This window comes from Clupea harengus, unplaced genomic scaffold (assembly GCF_900700415.2).
Source record: "Clupea harengus unplaced genomic scaffold, Ch_v2.0.2, whole genome shotgun sequence".
Classification (NCBI taxonomy): Eukaryota; Metazoa; Chordata; class Actinopteri; order Clupeiformes; family Clupeidae; genus Clupea; species Clupea harengus.
Genome location: NW_024880575.1, coordinates 2501 through 20018, shown reverse-complemented (window position 1 = coordinate 20018; position 17518 = coordinate 2501). Strand labels below are relative to the sequence as shown.

The following is a 17518-nucleotide window of genomic DNA, read 5'->3' as shown; positions in this document are numbered from 1 at the left end:
AAGGTTTGTGAGGTGGATCTGTTTGTGGATTCCTGCAGGCACATGAGAGAGTGAGACTGTGTGTGTGTGTGTGTGTGAGTGTGTCTGTGTCTGTGTGTGTGTGTGTGTGTGTCACTCAATCTGCCTTGAAGTGAGTTCTCTGTCCTCTGCTTTGCTTTGCCTGTCTCTACTCTGTGCTAAGTCTGTGCTCTCTCTCCTCCTTGAAGCCTACTAGAAGCATGCGGGTTATCTGCCAGGTACAGTACTCTGCTCTCTCTCTCTCCTTCACCCCCACCTGCTTCCCCCTGAGTCACAGATTCCCCTCCAGCAACCTCCAAACAAACAACGCTGTTAATGAACCACATCAATTAATTAACAAGCCAGTCAATCAGTCAGTCGCCAGGCAACCGTGCACACCTCACAGAGGCAGGAATAGCTAGCGTGCCCGGAGGCTTGAATAGGCAATGGGTGTTGCTTTCGGACTAAATGAATAAGTGAGCGCTGCCTTAGGGTGAGTCACAGAAGAGATTTCCTTTCAATTGGAAAAGTAAGGTGTGCAGATGTCACGTAGGTGATGTGTGTGTGTTCTGTTTGGATGGTGCCGAGAGAGAATTAAAGGTCTTTGTGTTTGTAGGTCTGTCTGTCTGTCTTGCATGTGCTTCTTCAAACTTTCTCAGACTCCAAAAAAAGGGAATGTATGTGACTGAAAACCCCTTCCGTTGTATTTGCTTTTTATCTATTGACTCATGTCCGTCCTGTTGTTGATTGGTTGGTAGGTATGTACTCAGTTTTTTTTAAAGAACATATATTTGTGTATATTTCACTTTGAAAGTTTCGAATTTGAAATAAAGGAAAAGGCACTTTCAAATGTATATACAACCTCAATTTTATTTATTTTTATTTAATTATTGCTGTTTTTGCATATTTAATTTACAGAGGCAAATGTAACGTTCTCATCAGTAACACACCACATTAAAGTCATTACAGACAGGAGGCTGAGTCCTGGTTGTGTGACCTTGCACTACGCCCTCTGACCTTTTCCCTCTGAACCTCCTCGTGCAGGAGACATACATTGAGATCCAGACGGAGCACCTTCCCCAGCTGCTGTTGCGGATGGTGTCGGCGCTGACGGCCCACTTGCAGGCCCTGGGCCTGGGGGAGCTCACCCACTGCCTGCGCCTCTGCTCCAAGATCCTCAGCAAGGTGCAGCCGCCACTTGTCTCCCCCCTCGCCCTCCCCCATGGGTCTGCCGCCACCACCACCCCCACCTCAACCCCCACGCCCACGCCCAGCACGGCACCCCAGGACAGGGAGGACAAGCGGGTAAGGAAACCTTCTAGTGTCCCCCACAACAGTGTGAAAGTCCAGAAACAGAGCTTGTGACTCAACTGCAGATCACTTTATTCTTCACTAGTTAATATTCAAACCATTTTTCTGCAAGTCACAGTAGTAAAGACCAATGTTCAAGATGTTATGTATGCCTTATCTCTTAGTCTCATTGGTGAGAACCCATAACGAAGGATAAGGAGGACAAAAACACAATACTTATCTACATGTAAAGTTACAGGCATATTTTTTGGGGGGGGGGAATTGTTTGTATGAGTAATACGTAGGAATTGAAGTCCATTCTCTGGTCTATTGTTCTGTCCATTCGTTTGTCACATCCATATATTTTCCCTTGATGATGAATCATGCATTTCCTGTTGCACCTACAAACAACCAAAGGCTGTAGGCCCCTAAGGACTCGGGCGGACCGTGTCCATAGTTGAATCAGTTGCTAATTTTCACAGTGTCCTGTTCTTTTCATCTCACTGAAGCAGTGGGCGCTTTCTGATGCTGTTGGCACCAGTGTACACGCTCTGTGCTGTCAGTGATCCACAGCCCCGCCCCCCCCCCCCCACACACACACCCCCACTCACTATTGCAGAGTTTGTCTTTGAACCCTCACACACAGGAGAGGAACTTTCTACTTTACTTCACCATGAAATAACATGGCTCAACTTAAAACAGCCGCTGAAAGTGTCTTTGTGCGGAATGGGAAAAAAGGCCCATCTGAAGGCCCGTCTAAGCGGAGGCAAAGTGCTGTTGGTCAGCACTGTTTGTCTGCTTCTGTTCTTTTTCATTTAATCAGCTGGGAATCATGTGCTGGAATGCCATGCTCCTGTGAACATGATGTCGTGCCAGCCGCACCGCCCCCATCACCCCCAAAAAAAGAAGCTTTGCTTAGTGTCCTCTTTATTGTCCCTTGCTCTAACGTGCTGTGTGTGTGTGTGTGTGTGTGTGTGTGTGTGTGTGTGTGTGTGTGTGTGTGTGTGTGTGTGTGTGTGTGTGTGTGTGTGTGTGTGTGTGTGTGTGTGTGTGTGTGTGTGTGTGTGCGTGAGCTCGAGAGAGCGAGGTGGGGAACAGAGGCTTTGCTCCAGGCCCTGCAGGGACCGGGACTAGGTATTCTCCCTGCAGGCGGTGGCCCAGAAATGGGCACGCTCCTCCCTGATGGTTCCCCTCCACCCCCGCGCCAGTCCCCCACCTCCTAGAGCCCTGCTCCGGACTGAGTGGGCAGGATGGTCCAGGGTCAGATACCGTGTGTGGGTGTGTGTGTCTCAGTGTTTGAACCTGGGGGTTACTTTTGGTGTCTCGCGGATGAATGATGTTCCCAAAAACGAACTGACCTTTCCCCTTTCCCCTCTGAAACTGGTTCAGACTCTCTGTTCATTTATATCGTGTGTGTGTGTGTGTGTGTGTGTGTGTGTTTGTCAGTGTACAGTGCCCTCCACAATTATTGGCACCCCTAGTGAATATGAGCAAAACAGGCTATAAAAAAATATGTCTTTGCTGTTTATCCTCTTGGTCTTTCACTCAAAATATTCACAAAAATCTTGCCTTTTCATTGAAGTAAAACTATTGAAAGAAAAAAAACTGTTGACATTAAATAAATATTTTTCCCCAAAACATGTGTGCCACAATTATTGGCACCCCTTAATTTAATGTTTTGTGCAGCCTCCCTTTGCCAAGATAATAGCTCTGAGTCTTCTCCTATAATGTGTGATGAGGTTGGTGAACACATGGCACGGGATCTGAGACCATTCCTACATACAGTATCTCTCCAGATCCTTCAGATTCTTAGGTCAACGCTTGTATACTCGGCTTCAGCTCTTCCGACAGATTTTCTATGGGGTTTAGGTCGGGGGACTGTGATGGCCATGGCAAAACCTTTATTCCGTGGTCGGTGAACAATTTTGTGTTGATTTTGAGGTGTGCTTCGGATCATTGTCCTGCTGGAAGGTCCAACCACGGCCCATTTTAAGCTTCCTAGAGGGGGCTGTTAGGTTTTCATTTAATATCTGCTGGTATTTGATGGAGTTCATGATACCATGTCTCCTAACAAGATGTCGAGGGCCTTTGGAAGCAAAACAGCCCCACAACATCAAAGATCCGCCACCATACTTCACATTGGGTATGGGGGTCTCTTCTGTATGGCTATCTTTCTGTCTACGCCAAACCCACCTTTGATGTTTGTTGCCAAAAAGCTTTATTTTGGTCTCATCTGACCATATAACTCGGTCCCATTGAAAGTCTGACTTACATTTGGCAAACTGTAGGCTCTTTAGTTTGTTGTTGATTGACAGCAGAGGCTTTTTTCTGGCAACCCTCCAAAACAATTTGTGGTGATGGAGGTGGCGTCTGATGGTAGTTCTGGAGACTTTCTGAACCCAAGACTCAATTTACCTCTGCAATTCTCCAGCTGTGATCCTTGGAGATTCTTTTGCCAGTCGAACCATCCTCCTCACGGTGCGTGGGGTCAATTTACAGATAGGTCCTCTTCCAGGCTGATTCTTAACATCTCCTGTCGCTTTAAACTACTTAATTATTTCCATGATAGTGGAAATGGGTATTTTCAACTCTTTAGAGATTTACTTGTGTCCATTTTCTTGATTTGTGCAGCTCCACAACTTTCCGTCGCACATTGTCACTGTGTTCTTGGGTCTTTCCCATAGTGATGAATGACTAATGGAATTTGGCCTGTGTCACCTCATATTTGTTCGCCAGTGGAACAGGAAGTCATGGTTGACCTCTTAAGAGTTCCTTATCAAACAGGTGAACTTAAAAATGTAAAACATGACTGGAAATATACTTCAGTTAGATTTTAATTATAAGATTTTTCTAGGGGTGCCAATAATTGTGGCACACATGTTTTGGGGAAAAATATTTATTTAATGTCAACAGTTTTTTTTTCTTTCAATAATTTTGCTTCAATGAAAAGGTAAGATTTTTGTGAATATTTTGAGTGAAAGACCAAGAGGATAAACAGCAAAGACATATTTTTTTATAGCCTGTTTTGCTCATATTCACTAGGGGTGCCAATAATTGTGGAGGGCACTGTATATGTATTGTACTGTAATTGTTTTCTGGTGTGTATATGTGTATGTTCAGCTGTTCTTTGTGTGCCAATATGTGTGTGTGTGTGTGTGTGTGTGTGTGTGTGTGTGTGTGTGTGTGAGAGTTAGGTATTGTGTGCCTATGTGTTTGTGTGTCTGTGTGCATGAATGCCCATGGGTGTGAGTGTGTGAATGAGGGAGTGAAAGTCCTTATGTGAGGGAACATATTGGAGCATGCTTGTGTACGAGCACGGGAGTGTTTTATACTTGCATGTCTCCCTCTCTCCCGGTGCGCTACCTGGCCGCCTCCGTGTGTGTTTCTGGCCTCGACCCGACGTGAGGGAACAGACACAGGGACAGGCCAGAGACCCGGCCTGTGTCCCAGGGCGGGAGCAAGGGCACCAGAGGTTCGGAGGGGAGGGTAGTGCGGCGATTTGGGGCCGAGGGGACCAGAAGAGCGGGCTCCACTCGCAGCTGCGCCCCTCTCTCTCTCTGGAGGAGCCTGGAGGCCCCTATGGGTCTGCCCTCTTCATCCAAGCGGAACTTTCCCCATCTCCGCCTCCTTCTCGCACACACTCTCCCGCCCCCACACCCCAGGCTATAGCCCCACATCCTGTCCCTCCTCTGGGCTTCGCTTGGTCGGCATGCCATCTGAGCCCCCACCCCACCTCAACGTCAGTCCCCTGCAGCAGAACTGCATGCTTGGATGCCCCGGAGGTGTTTGTGTGTGTGTGTGTGTGTGTGTGTGTGTGTGTGTGTGTGTGTGTGTGTGTGTGTGTTTGTGTGTTTGTGTGTTTGTGTGTTTGTGTGTGTGTGTGTGTGTGTTTGTGTGTATTTGTGTGTGTATGGATTTGAAAGGCTGTGGGGCGTTTTGTCATGGGGTAAGGACAGGCCTGGGCTCATGTGCAGCAATGCATGCTGGGAGGCCCAGGCCCCCGACAGCTGTGCTGCTCCCTGCCTCTGTAGGTGGAGGGGGGGGTTCGGGAGGGGGGGGGGGGGGGGGGGGGGGGGGGGGGGGGGGGGGGGGGGGGGGGGGGGGGGGGGGGGGGTGGGTAGCTGTACCTTGATCTCCTTTGGGTCTCCCAACTTCTGGGGCTGAGAGGTGGGCAGTAGGCCCAGCAGAGACGAGTGTGGAGGGAGCATGTGGCAGAAGGTTCTTAAATGCAATCCCCTGTGGGTGTTGTTCTCCAGATCGCTGTTTGAGTTCTGCCTGAAGTCAAATTAAAAGCGTGTCATTTGATACGGAGGCAGCAGCTGTCACCCATCCCATCCCAGAAACACACTTGCTGACAAGATAGGGCCACAGCAAGTGACCGATGGTGTTAGCTTTACATCCGTGTCACTTATGCAGGCAGCCATCCATCCATAATATTTCATATTTACCTCACTATCTACCTTTACATAGTCTACATTCAGACCAGTATCTAATGCCCTGTCTCTCTCTGTCTCTCTCTCTGTCTCTCTCTCTTTCTTTCTTTCTTTCTTTCTTTCTCTCTCTCTCTCTCTCTCTCTCTCTCTCTCTCTCTCTCTCTCTCTCTCTAGTCTGTGCCGTCCTCTCTGGAGCTGCCTGGTGTGCCCGGTGAGGTCTTTGAGGACAGCAACGGTCACGGTGCCAGCAGCCGCTGCTCCGAGAACGGCTTTACCGATTTCGTCCAGTACCAGGAGGATGGCGAGCGGCCCCTCCACGGGCTCCACACCATCCGCCGAGGACCCCCCCACCCCACAGCCCCCTCCCAGAGCCACGGCGGCCATCACTAAGCCCCAGGACACGCCGGTCATGCAGTGCTGTCTGGAGCAGTTCCAGCACTTCCTCTCCCGCCTCATCACTCTCTACATCACTTCCACCAACAACAACAACAACAGCAACCACGCCACCGCGGGCGTCTCGGAGACAGAGCGGCCGCCCCGACCCTCCAAAATGGACACGCTCAAGGTCGGAGTGGGCGCCGTCATGACGACGAAGCAGGAGGACGACCAGGAGTGGGGCCTGGAGCAGAGGGAGTGTATGGCGGCCTTCGCGGCCGCCTGCCAGATCTTCCTGGAGTGCTCCAGCTTCCCCATCTATATCGCCGAGGGCAACATGAAGGCCTCGCCCACCAGGGAGGAGCTGGCAGGTGAGGAGACACACCTGTGTCAGGTGAAGTGAAGGGTGATGTCATTGCAGCATGATTAGATTTTTATAGCTGCAGATTGAAGTATCATACAGATTAAGGGTTCAGTCCTGTGTACATTTACAAGGCACATTCATACAGAACTTATTGTATACATTCAGATCTCATCAGGTATGTTTTCAGGACAAAAAATTGTTCAGTATTCTGGAGAGATTCTCTGAATTCATTCTATAGTAAATCATTAACCTTAGTTGTGTGTTCTATTGTTTGTCGTTGTTTGTCATGCACATATCCACCAGAGGAGGGCAGTAAGGAATTTTTGGAATTTAACCTGTGTAATGCAGCTGCACATCTTCAGAGGGCAAGCATTAGTCCCAAACCCTTCAATCCAAGGAAAAATTGGAAGGAAATATGATAAGCTGACAATAGGTGATAAGAGTGAAATAGTTGTAGAGGCTTTCCAAAGTTTGCCTCTCTGATGTAATGTGTGTATTGGCCAGCAGATGGTGATGGCGAGCGCCCTGCGGGCTGGGCTGCAGTGTCTGATGGATGCCGTGCTGCGCTCCAGTGGACTTCAACATTCAGGCTGTGGCCATCTCCCTGCTTATGGACCTCGTGGGCCTCACCCAGTCCGTTGCCATGGTGACCGCTGAGCGGATAGGCAGCACTGAACCGGCCCCACCATGAGCCCCAGTCAGGGCCGCGTTGCTGTGGTGATCAGGCCGCCCCTCACGCAAGGCATCCTGAAGTTACATCGCTGAGAAGACCACGTTCTTTAAGGTGCCGTGTGTGTGTGTGTGTGTGTGTGTGTGTGTGTGTGTGTGTGTGTGTGTGTGTGTGTGTGTGTGTGATATTTCTTTTCATGTTCTCTGCTGTCTTTTCTAAAATGTTCTGTCTTAGTCAATTCTGAATGTGCCTCTCACTGACACTTTCTTACCATCTTTTGCCCTCTTTAATGATTGCTCCAGGCTGTAGCTCTGATCCTGTGGGGGCAGTTGGGTGAGGGGACTCCCCAGCACCACCAGCGCAGTGTGGAAGCTCTTCTACCAGCTGCACAACCTGGTGCCCTCTTCCAGCATCTGTGAAGACGTCATCAGCCAGCAGCTCATGCACAGGGACAAGGTGGAAACTCACACACACTCACACATGCACACTTACACTCACACTCTCACACATACACACACATACACACATACATTCACACACACACACACACACACACACACACACACACACACACACACACACACATACATACATACACACATACATTCACACACACATAAACACACACACATATACACACCTAACATTCACTCACACACATAGTACATACATACTGTACATACATACTGTACATACACGCACACACTCCATACCATATCCATACTGAAGTGTGTTTTGTGTTGTCTCAGAGGGTGCGTCTGGAGGCCCATGTGAAGTTCTCTGTGCTGTGGCACCTCACCAGAGACCTGAACGTCACCAAGTCTTCCCCCTTCAACCGCACTTTTGACAGGTAGGCCTCCACACCACTCCAGCCTCCTATTGCATCAAGGATCCAAAACAAGTGTAATAGTTTGAGTGTTTCCTTGATTGAGTGTCTCTCCCAAGATCTTAGTGTCATAGCCTGTGATACGGAATTCAATATTTTTTTACTTCATGTATTAAAGGGTTTCAAAAGTTCCTTTCTCCCTCTCCTTCCTCAGGTCTCTGTATATCATGCTGGACAGTCTGAGTTACTGGGACGGTTCTGCGAGTGCTGTGGGGTCGGGGCTTGGCTCGACCAGGTTCTCCAACGCCACGACATCGCCCGCTACTAGAACCCCTCTTGCTGCTCCTCCTGCACCCCAAAACCCACCGGGTTCTCCATCCAGCGCGTCCAGGCCCAGAGGCACTGGGCCCAGAACTTCCCCCAGGCAGGCCCGTCAGAACCCGACCCAGACCTGTCTGAGCCCATCTTCATGAGGGACTCCGGCTTCTCCGACCGTAAGACAACAATGCCTCCAAAGTTTCTGTTCTACCATTACTGAGCTAAAGGCAAGGGTTGTGTATGTGTGTCGGTACATTCCCACTGATATTTATTTTTACTTTGACACTTTCACTAGTTTACACTGATTAGATCCAGTGGAAAGCCAAAGCCAGGCAGTTATACTGGAAGGACCAATACATTTTGTGTATTCCTTGAGGTTTGTACAACATTTAACCGTACATTCCTTTCGTCTCTGCTCTCAGACTTCAACCATGGCGACATTTTGAAGGCGGGACAGGGGCGTGTTTGTGTCCTTCCTTTGGATGACATGGAGCCCTTCAGCCTCACAGTCAACCCCCTGAGTGACAGCCTTTCCCTGCTCAGCCTGAGCAGTGAGAACCTGCAGCTGATCGGCGACTATGCCCCTCCAGACCAACAGGAGGAGCCCCAGAGTTCCGACTCCAGTGGCTCCAACCACTCCACCATCGACAACGGCAGCTTTGAAGAGCCCGAGGTGGTAGGTGGAGATGGTGCTGTGAACGGATGTGACTTCACGGGAGAACTGACCGAGAGTGCCGTGGAGGACGAGGAGTTTATTGTGGAGGAGGAAGTGTCGGTGGTGTTGACGGAGCTCCTGGAGAGGGTAGTGCAGACGCTGGAGGAGAGCTCCACAGACACCCCCTTTCCCACTGAGGCCTGGCCGCAGGCAGAAACGGACAGCACCAACTCTTCCTCCTCCACCTCCACCACTGACATCTCCACCGGCCAGAGGCTGACCAAGGGGCCCTTCCCCGCCTGCAAGCACCGCAAAACACTACCAGAGCTGGTGGCCGGAGGCACTCTGGGGTTCCTCTCCATTACCACCAACACCACTTCTGAAACCCCCACCCCTATGGCCTCCACCACCACCCCCACCCCTGCCTCCGCCCTGCCCAGGTCCGAGGACCACCGCGATGGCATCACGCGCCACAGCTCGTCCCCCTCCATCGTCATGCTCCCGGACAGCAGCGGCGGCAGCAGCGGCATCGGTGGTGTGGGTGGCGGGGGGAGCAGCGTGGGGGGGTCGTCGTCGGATCTCAGCGTCCTGCAAGCGGACGACCTGCAGGCCCGCAAGCGCAGCCACAGCAGCACGCAGCTCAGCCTGAAGGGCAAGATCATGGAGCGCCTGGCGGACAAGTCTCCGGGGGCCAAGCCCAAGGTGAAGAAGATCAAGAAGAAGGAGGAGGAGCGCAGGAGGCAGCAGCAGCAGCAGCAGCAGCAGCACCAGGGAGACCGGAGCCGGCCGCCCAGCATCTTCTTCGGGGACAGCCTGGACCTCGAGAACTGGTACAGCTGCGGGGAGGGCGAGGTGTCCGAGATCGAGAGCGACGCAGGGTCACCCAGCGGGGGCGCAGTGGGAGGAGGAGCGGGGTGTGCCGGCGGGTCCAAGCCCCGGCTCTCCTCGTGCGCCTCCCCTCCCCGCCCCGCTTCAACATCCACCCGCTGTACCAGCACGTGCTGCTGTACCTGCAGCTGTACGACTCCTCGCGCACGCTCCACACTCTCCGCCGTGGCCGCCATGCTGCGCGCCTCGCCGGCCGCCTTCGTCAGCGCCATCGCCACCACCAGCATCAACCACACCTACACGCCGCAGCTCTCGCTGCTGCAGAACCTGCTGGCACGCCACCGCGTCTCCGTCATGGGCAAGGACTTCTACTGCCCCATCCCGCAGCAGGACGCCCACGCCCACCCCTTCCGCGGCGCCATGTTCCTGGAGGTGGTGCTCTCGCTGTGCCTCTACTTCCTGCGCAGCTACTACGCCGCACACGTGGCCGCCACCGCCCAGGACCTGGCGGGCAACCGCGCCATGCAGCTGACCAGCGTGGAGGTGCTGACGCTGCTCTTCAGCGAGCTGGCCAAGGTGACCGGCGGCTCGGCCAAGGGCTTCGCCAGCTTCATCAGCGACGTGCTGTCCAAGTGCAAAGTGCAGAAGGTGAGTGCTGGTGCTGTGTAATAATCAGGGACTAAAACGCCCCCTACAGGTTCTCTTCAGGGGTACATCTCTCAATTGCTTTCCAAGTGTAACGCGCACAAGGTTAATGCAGACTCTAGAGAAGCTAGTTAGTAAGTTAAGTAAGTAATGCTCTTTTAGGAATGCTCTTGTTGTACCACGCTACTATAAGTGTGTAAGTCAGTGGACCCGGTGGATGTAAAAAGTGAGCAGCATTAAATGTGATGCATTGATGTGTTCGTCCGTGTCCAGACATTTGACTTTGTCTGGTCTGATTAAATAAGCTCCCTCTGGTAATTCACCTGCTGACTGATCTAGACTGTCTAGACTGTCAGGTCACAGGGTGGTATACTAATGAAATATGTACCCTCCCAGCACTGGAAGTATGGGCTACTTAACTATAAATGTCGAAATGTATACTAAAGACGTACCCTTCATGTAGTGGACGAGGAAACACACATCAGTCAAGGCGGTATAAATAAATAAATAAGTATATTCCATAAGTAAGGAAGTGTAAATGTTGTGGTGTGTTGTGTGTGTGTGTGTCAGGTGGTGCTGCACTGCCTGCTGTCCTCCATCTTCAGCGCCCAGAAGTGGCACGAGCAGCGGTGTGGTGGCGCCAACGTGTCTGCGGTGGAGGAGGGCCTGTCGGAGGACAGCGTCATCAACCTGTCCGAGGACCAGCTGGACGGCTGCAGCGCCCTGCAGTCCCAGCTGCTGCGCCTGCTCCAGAGCCTGGTGGTGCTGGAGCACCGCGTCCTTACGCCTTCCGACGACACCGCAGACGCAGGCTCCGGTGGCGTGGGTGGGGGTGTTGGAGGGGTGGCGGGGCGTGGGTGCCGGCGGTGGGGGTGTGGGCGCGGGGGGGTTCGAGCTGCTGGGGGTCGAGGTGGAACATGTGATCCCCCAGCAGCCCTTCACCTCGCTGCAGTACCAGCACGGGCAGCCCATCACGGCGCAGGGCATGTTCCTGTGCGCCGTCATCCGGGCCTGCACCAGAACCACGCCTGCAAGATGCATCCGCAGTGGATCGGACTCATCAACACCACGCTGCCCTACATGGGGAAGGTGCTGCGCCGGGTGGTTGCCTCCGTCACCCTGCAGCTATGCCGTAACCTGGACAACCTCCTCCAGCAGTACCGCTACGAGACCGGCCTCACCGAAACAAGGTATCGTCAACGCAACTCCATACAACTTCATTGTGTTTATGACTGATGGTAAAATACAGATAGCAATATGGCAACATTTTTGGTACCCACATACAGTACATCCATTCATTATGTGTACATTAATATGCTTACGTTTGAGATATTTAACCAACGCTTTTGTCCAAAGTGACAAAAATGGACATGCGTAGATACATACATGTATTTACACAGCTGCAACACTAGTAGCTCTGCTGGAAGCGGAGCCTCAACAATACCGTGTACCTTTGATATGTTGTGTATCTTCACGTGGGATATGTGTCCATCTGCAAACATTGCCACTAGATGGCACTGTAAGACTGCATTTAGGGCTGCCACCTTCTGTAAACATTTGGAGTCAAAAAACAAACATGGATGAATGCACACATTATGCATATATTCTGCCATGCAGTAATAATGCATGACTGCGCCTGTGTGTGTGTTTTTCTAAATGTGGTGTTTGTGTGTGTGTGTGTGTCTGTGTCTGTGTGTGTGCTGACATGTTTATGAATGATTGGGTTGAATGCATATGTTGTGTGTGTGTGTGTGTGTGTGTGATGTGCAGACCCCAGTGGATGGCTTCCTGCATTCCTCCTGACCTGATTCTCACAGTTCTGGAGGGAGTAACAGCCATCATCCACTACTGCCTGCTGGACCCAACCTCCCAGTATCACCAGGTGGGGGCGCCAGACAGCTGCTGAATAACCCTTCAGTACTACACTACACCTCATAGTCATTATGGTTTCAGTGCAAACATTTAATACCAAATGCTTGGCTCTTTTTCTGGCCTGTCTTTATGATCTATATATAGTTTAATGTAGTCTAGATTTTAGCTTCCTGCTTCTTTTGTGACTTCCTGATGACTGACTAGTTTCCGTATGTGTGCGCATCTCCTGTGTGTGTGTGTGTGTGTGTCTGTGTGTAATCCTGTGTGGTGTGTGTGCATGGCCTTTAGCTCCAGGTGAGTGTGGACCAGAAGCACCTGGCAGAGGCGCGTGCAGGCATCCTGTCCATCCTGCACACCATCATGACGTCGGTGACGCTGCTGTGGAGCATTCTCTACCTGGTGGACAACTCCGACCCCGCCACCGCCTCCGCTTGCTTCAGCTCCAACATCAACCTCGGCTCCACCAAGGTAACACAACACACACACACACACATACACACGTATCCTGGGATTTGATGCTTGGGTGGTTTGTTTGACCTGGTGGTTTGTTATGATCTTTTGCTCTCTGGCGCCCCCTCTGTGGTGGCAGAACTTGCGGCAGCAGATCCTGGAGCTGCTTGGGCCCATCTCCATGAACCACGGGGCCCACTTCATGGCGGCCATCGCCTACGTGTGGAACGAGAGGAAACAGGTCAAGAGCTCTGCCAGGAACAAGGTACACCCCTGCTGTTACTACTGACATTGTACCTATGTGTGTGTGCCTGTGTCTGTGCGTGTGTGTGTGAATATCTGTGTGTACATGCATGTGTTTAACCTGCTAACCTTTAAAGTTCAACTCAGTGTGCTTATCTAACTGTGTGTGTGTGTGTATATTTGTGAAGACGTGTGTGTGATGAACTGTGTTTGCAACCTACTTGTTTAACCGTACGTATATGTGTTAATCGTGTGTGTGTGTGGGTTCTCTGTGAAACTGTGTATGTGTGTATGCATATTTATGTACGTACATACACGTGTTGATTTGTTTCAATGCATTTGTGTGTGTGTGTGTGTGTGTGTGTTTGCAGGTGATCCCTCGGCGTGTGAGGAGCAGCTGCTGCTGGTGGAGCTGGTGCGGTCGGTGAGCGCCATGCGGACGGAGACGGTCATCCAGACGGTCAAGGAGGTGCTCAAGCAGCCGCCCGCCATCGCCAAGGAGAAGGTAGCCTGGCCCAGCTGCACTGCTCTTAATGCTCTTACCACAACACTGTTCTCATGCCCCTTTACTCTCTATGTCTCCTCACTCATTTAGTGATCTGTACCTAACTTGCAAGTGGCTTTGGATTAAAGCATCTGCCTAATGACTAAATGTAAAGACCTCCTGTGATACAATGGCCTGGGAACTTTATCCATGTAATTATGCACCCTCTCAGCCTTTGGCTTTTGTCCAGCTCCAACATTAACTGCAGTCTAATTAATTTTGTATTCTTCATGCTGGAGATAGAAGGTCCCAGCCCTTTGATAGGGTTAAGGAAGGCTTCCTCTGGAGCGTTTCAGGCACAATCTCTCATGTAATTCAGGCAGAAGCTTCCTTTCATTGCCCTAATGATTTAATAGACATATGCAGGGAGGTCCAGATGATTTTAAATGAAGGTAACAGATACGCTCCATAGCCTTGAGTAGTCTCTCCACTCTAGTCATAGTTCAAATCTACACATAGAGATCCAAACAGAACTTTGGATTTTGTTTTAAACAAATACAGCAAAGGGATGTAATCTTTGTAGCATCTAGCAGAAGACTAATGCATGTTCAAATTCAGATGTTTTTGTGTGATGATGTGACCTTTGTTTGTTGACCCGACTCTCCTCTCACCACAGAAACATCTCTCTCTTGAAGTCTGCATGCTCCAGTTCTTCTACGCCTATGTGCAGAGGTAAGCAGCACCACAGACTTCAGTGTGTCCACCTGCACCCAAACTAGTGTGTGTGTGTGTGTGTGTGTGTGTGTGTGTGTGTGTGTGTGTGTGTGTGTGTGTGTGTGTGTGATCTGTCTGTGTGTGTGACATCTGTCTGTGTGTGTGACATCTGTCTGTGTGTCCTGCAGGATCCCTGTGTCCAGTCTGGTGGACAGCTGGCCGTCTCTTTTGGCGCTCCTGAAGGACTCTGTGCAGCTGGGTCTGCCTGCTCCAGGACAGTTCCTCATCCTGGGGTCAGTGCCCTCACTCTCTCAGTGCTCTCAGTGTGGTGTTCTCTAACTGAAGAATATGTCTGAGAACATGTGTCATAAATGCACCTCAACCCCCTTTTCAGGATACTAGTACTCGTTTTGTAAATGCACTTGTGCAACCACTAGCACGAGGAATGCCTGGGTAATGTGTGTGTGATATGAGTGAAACTGGTTGCTGAGTCTGCTGCCTTTGCTGTCTCTAGTGTTCTGAATGAGTTCATCCTGAAGAACCCCAACCTGGAGAAGCAAGAAGGACCAGCGGGAACTGCAGGTGAGTGGACAGCTGCCAGGGGGAACCTGTCCCCTTACCTTTGATCTTACCCTTGAAAATAAATGGGCTTTCCCTATTTAAACTCAACATGTATGAAAAGGATAGTGAAATGAAATTTGAGCTCGAATGTATGAAAAGGCTAGTGAATGAAATTTGCAGCTCGATATGCTTATGAAAAGGTAGTTGAAATGAAATTTGAGCTCGATATGTTATGAAAGGATAGTGAAATGAATTTGAGCTCGATATGCTATGAAAAGATAGTGAAATGTCCTCACCACAACCCCAGTCTCCACTCTTCCCTTCCCTCTGATTTTGAATAAAAGAGGGCTTTCCTGTTTTTACTAAAGGGAGAGAGGGTCAGTGCTACAGCGGCTACGTGTGTAAACTATGGTGTCTAAGGGACACAACTGAAGTGCTGTCTGTCAGTCAGAGCTCTCCCTAACCATGTGATCCAGTCTATCTTAACGCCTTTTTAAAACTCAATAAGAATGCCCCTCCTATTGAATACTGACCAGGGCAGGAGATCCATGTCCATCATCTCCATCATAATGTATATCACATGCTTCTCACAGTTCGTAATGATGTGCTTTGCTTGTGGTCCTTTTATCATGCTATGTTAAAATATTTAAACGTTTTTCTATTATGCTTATGTTATCTAATTTTTATTTGAATTGTATATTATAGTTAGTTTCTAATATGTTGGCACTCTTGAGATTCTTCTGAATGAAGAGTGCGTTACAAATAAAATGAATTATTATTATTTTTATTATTATTGCCCTAGCATGTCATCCAATACTTTGGGTGAATAGTATTTAAGCATTTCTGATGCTGTGTTCAGGGATGTGACTCATAAGATTGTGGAGGCCATCGGGACGATTGCCGCTCGTCCCTGGAGCAGACCACCTGGCTCAGGAGGAACCTGGAGGTCAAACCCTCACCCCAGATTGTAGTGGATGGGACCACCCTGGAGCCTGATGTGGAAGGTGTGTGTTTTTTGCCCTTGCCTGTATACGATATGTTATAATGTGCACTGTATTAGTGTGTGCATGGTCTTCTTGAGCTAATTTCACAAAATAGTTTGGTAGCTCTTGTTTGTTTGGCTTTTGTGCACAATTGTGTGTGATCTACGTATAGACATTTTATATGTCCATATACATGAGCATATGCTGTAGTGATGTCTGCATGTTGTCTTGTCTCACTAACTCTGTGTGTGTGTGTGTGTGTGTGTGGTGTGTGTGTGTGTGTGTGTGTGTGTGTGTGTGTGTTGTGTGTGTGTGTGTGTGTGTGTTTGCAGATCTCATGCTCACAGTGATGGAGGCTTCCAGCTTCACTCCTTCTGTGTATAGTGTTCACGCCCTCACACTGCTGTCTGAGGTAAACATCCCTGAACGTGCCCCGCACAGCACAGCACAGCAACTAACAGTACATGTGATGCTCCCGAACATGCCTGTGTCCCCACTCTGCTGTATCGTAAAGAGCACTCCAAGCACTCCATTTCACTCTTGAATGTGCCAATGTCCTTGTTCGCACTTCATCTTACTGAACACACATGAGTCCACCTGACACTCCTGAACACGACCAAGTTCATTCGTTAATTCGTGGTCAAATGGAACACTCATATTTTCCGAAGTATAAAAAGTTAATCAGAGTGCTGATTGAATTGATGAACATACCCCAAATAAGCATGGCTATCCTGTAGTTGGTAGCAACTAGTAGCTCAGTAGCAAGCCTATCGAAGAACATGAATGGTTGGACTAGCTAGCTCAAAAGCTCATTTGCTTAAATGAAGACCTACAGGGGTCTGTTTCCTCGGCTAAGTTAATGTAACATCGATATAATGTATCAATCAGTGTTGGTGGAGACACATGTACATGTACATGTAGCCTTTCGCCCTTCGCCACCTTGGCCAAACTTTTTGATTACTTCTGCAAAGGGAGAGGAGGTAGGGATGCACAAACGTAGTAATTCACTGCACTCAATCTGCATGGGGTGGGGAGTATGAAAACATTTAGCTCGCTAGCCGGGAGCTAGCCAGTTTTACATATACTACCTTTGGACAGTAGTCGGATTCCACATGACCGCCTCGCATTCCTGTCCAACTCCCTGCACATCGATGTATTTCACAGGTAAATCCACACCTGGCCTGAACATGCCCTTTATTATGGCACACCTGAACGCACCCATGGCAGATCCCCTGCACCACTGTACAAAATCCATGCCACTGTGCCTGTAGAGAGCGAGCCATCTCTCACAAACTGAGTGACCACCAAGCCTCTGTAGTGCACAGCTCACCTGAACACATCCTGCTGCCCTCCTCACCATTCTGTGGGTCAAGCATTAAAGTAACAGAGCTGATCGCTTTAAGATGGAGTCAGGTTTTTATCTGCAGAGTCAGTGCATTAAGATGTGCCCTTTCGGTTTTTGCTTTGTGCTTTCTCTTGCCTCCAGCAGTAATTGTGTGTGTTTCTCTGTGTGTGTGTGTGTGTGTGTGTGTGTGTGTGTGTGTGTGTGTGTGTGTGGTAGGTGCTGGCCCATCTTTTGGATATGGTGTTTTATAGCGATGAAAAGGAGAGGGTCATTCCTCTGCTGACAAATATTATGCACTATGTGGTGCCTTATCTTCGCAACCACAGGTACGGGCTGACTACTACTACTACTGCAGCTACTTCTACTAATACTAGTACTACTAGACATATCTATAACATTTTCATGTACTATAACATTTACACTCACACTCAAACTCTCACTCACTCACTCTCACACACACACACA

General features: G+C 49.8%; 1 pseudogene; it reads left to right on the top strand.

Annotated features, from left to right (window-relative positions):
• Positions 1–206: 206 nt before the first annotated feature.
• LOC122132392 overlaps positions 207–17518 on the top strand; it is a 19534-nt pseudogene continuing 2222 nt past the window's right edge.